Here is a 3,218-nt window from a genome sequence, read left to right as displayed (position 1 = left end):
CGCCCAATATCTTGCTGTGCCAGCTGAATGGTTTGACTAGGGAACAGATGAGAGGGAAGAATACGTTGCAAAACTGAATGTCATAAGTATTGAAGAGGTTTCAAAGAAGAAAGAAATAGAAAGACATACAGTGGAACCACAGAATGTTACGGAATTCAGGAACGCTAGTACTAACCGGAACTAATGGCTTGAACAGCAGTATGCCTATATAAATAACAAAGTTTATTGCTTTGAGAAAGCTTACGGACAGGAGGCGAAACGTCAGCGGTACGTTTCAAACCAGCACGGTTGAGTAAAAATTAACTTTGTTATTTATATTATTCTACCAACCGAATGAACTTATTTAATGAGTATGGCTATACCAGAGAGAATGCTGACACGATAGAAACAAAGGTATCAGAATTACTTAACCATCCACATGCAGTACAGCGTGAACCAACCTTGGAGAAGGCAGGTAATACCCGCTTCGAAGTCGCATCGACACTGCAAAAATGGAAGGGTGGAAGTCACAGTGTACTCCAACCATGCTGGGTGCAGCTGTGGCAGATACAGGCATTACAACATCTGTTGTCATTCTCTTGCCGTAGCAGACCTTGCGGGGATCCTCACGGAACACCTCAAATTTCTACTTAGGAAGAAAAAGGGTAAAAACAAAACAGCGTTGGCAGAAGCTAATGTAAATCTTCATGTGGCGGGAAAAAAGGTGGGTGAAACAAGTTCACCTATAGACCAGCAAGACACAACCAGGTTACGCCTCCAAAAAGCCAGTCGACACCATATACGGCACTCCACCATAACGACAACCCTTTCCTCCTGGAATTCTTATCAAAGGAATGCAAGTCATGCGAGGTACAATTCTGACACAGAACGAAAATTATTCCCTTCGACATGGTGTTGTCTCACAGAGTGAGGTGGCATTTTCCTGTGTCTGGTAACTGGTCAAAAAAGCAGGCGAGCACAAAAGAAACCAAGAGATTGTACCACACCACGAGCAAGTGCATAAAGGCAAGGTTTCTCTTACTTCTCTCCTGATTATGTAGAAATCGACGACGCAGTGCTCCGGTTGATGACCACCTTGCACAAGTCCTACATAACAACGGAACTTGGCGTCAAAACGTTGGCGAAACGCGATTGATGAATTGGTTCGTCAAAGGGAAACATGTGGATTAAAAAAGGACAACCCATACGTCTTCGCTAAATGTAGGTTGTTGCACCTACACAGCTAGCAAGTTCTCAATAAGTTGGCAAAAGCAGCGGGCTGCAAATCCCCAAGCTTGATATCCTCAAGCCGATTGATATAGTATCTAGCGACAGTCTGTCAGGTGTGTGCATTGTTTGATATGTTATCTTTATTATACATCAGTCTAAATACATAATAGAATAAGATGCATAAATGTTGATTGCAATCCTGTGTCACAGTTACTAGTTTGAGCTGCAATTCCTTCTCACAGGGGAACACTTACCGTGATGCACTTTTTACCAAGAGTTGGGGAGTGTTATAAAAACTTTAAAGGGGTGTACTTCAGATGCCAGGCATATGGCAACTTGTTGAATTTGTATCGTATACATTATTGATGGGTGGGTTATTCGGTTGAATATGTGGGAAGGAAGGGGTGGACGGTTTGAACACATGTGATAACCATGGCGATTGTCATCTTGAATCAACGAATTTCGCAAGGCTAGTCAGAGAGTTATAAAATCGGATCCTCCTATCCCCCTTCGGATCATATTAAAGCCCAAACCAAACAACTTTGGCATACTGCGTTTTGCACTAAAGATTCCTCGAAGTGTCATCCCAGTTCTAACTTATGTAATTTAAGGGCTGGTATGTTAACCATACTTTATATGTACCATGCATTTACCGTGTACCATACTGTACACATTTTTTGCTATTAGCAGTTGCTAGATTTGGAATCAACGGAGTTGGAATGGCTTGCGCACCACTTGGTGCACAACATAAAAAGCACTATCGCCAGCATGATGCCGTTGTGGAGATAGCAAAAGTAGGGCGGCTTATAATGGCGGCTGACGGTGGAGAGCTGGGACAGTTAAAAATCTGGCCGATATCGACGTGAGCAGTAAGTGTTATTAATTACAAATTTGCCTGGTTGCTGGATATCCATCCAACTTGTGTGTTAATGCATGCTCGTTTCTTCATTTACCTTCAGACCTTTCCACTTCTGTTGTTGTGATTAACACTTAATTTTAATATACATTACAGAAATGCATATCTAAACCAAGGAGGATGACGCGGTTAGTGAGCAAGACGTCGAAGTGGCTGATGCAGACGTCAATCTCGCTAGGCAAGGTAATGAGTTTAGCGATGCGCAGAGCTTTTTGTAGCAGGTTGACTGAAGAGTTTGTCCTCACGAAGTGTAATAGGACACTGGCTTAAGTTAAAATTTCATTGTCATCATCACATTAATTAAATGCAGACACATTAAAGCGAACCACTTCAGACATCCAACAATGCACTCATGCATTAGTCTGCTTTTGCCTTTAGTGACGAGAGTAATACTCTAAGTCGTACTAATAAGTCTAAAGTAACAGATCAGTATTTCTGGACACATTATGGGATACTGCTTCAAATATAGCACAATGCACTTAAAGACTATCTGTTATATGTCTTTGTGCCGAGAGTATTGTATATCATATATTTTATGTTCTAGATGACTGAAGCATACAAAATGACGCAAGCGCAGTATGTATTAAAACCCTGGCTAATAATTGGCGCAATGCCTATTTCTTTATCATTCTCACTTAGAAATCTACAGTTACGTATTATGTAGGACTATTTGTTACCAGTAGACTCTTTGTTACTCGACTGCTGTACATTTAGAGTATGGAAAAAGCTTGTTTTCAGCTACAAATACTATTGACTGTTAAGTGGTCTGTTTCCAGCTTACCTAGCTTTAGCTGTCAGCTTAGGCCCCATATTGACAAAAAAAACATCCTACTGCTTGGTTCTGATCACAGGTTTAAAGTTAGCTAGTTTTCATGTTCGCCCAAAAGAACAAATTAAGAAAAAAGCTAAATTTTAGTATAACGGACGGGTGCTTTACATCCTAATGGGATCAGCTAATGCTTAGTTGAGTTTCCTTTTAAAATCTGTGTCCCTTGCAGCGCCACCGGAAGAGAAAGACTCACCAGCTTTGCGTTTTTCCACTCGTTGATTAGTGCTCATGCTTTTTAAAGGGATAGTAGACTCTGTATAAAGT

At 41.1% G+C, this 3,218-nt stretch overlaps 1 long non-coding RNA gene across 1 annotated transcript; it reads left to right on the top strand.

Annotated features, from left to right (window-relative positions):
- Positions 1-1,133: 1,133 nt before the first annotated feature.
- LOC106815188 lies at positions 1,134-2,250 on the top strand. The gene is made up of 3 exons (XR_001394714.1): positions 1,134-1,322; positions 1,900-2,078; positions 2,222-2,250. It is a non-coding gene; the product is annotated as an uncharacterized LOC106815188 (long non-coding RNA).
- The last annotated feature ends 968 nt before the right edge of the window (positions 2,251-3,218 follow it).

Source organism: Priapulus caudatus, unplaced genomic scaffold (genome assembly GCF_000485595.1).
Source record: "Priapulus caudatus unplaced genomic scaffold, Priapulus_caudatus-5.0.1 Scaffold1058, whole genome shotgun sequence".
NCBI lineage: Eukaryota > Metazoa > Priapulida > Priapulimorpha > Priapulimorphida > Priapulidae > Priapulus > Priapulus caudatus.
This window is presented reverse-complemented; position numbering and strand designations above follow the sequence as displayed.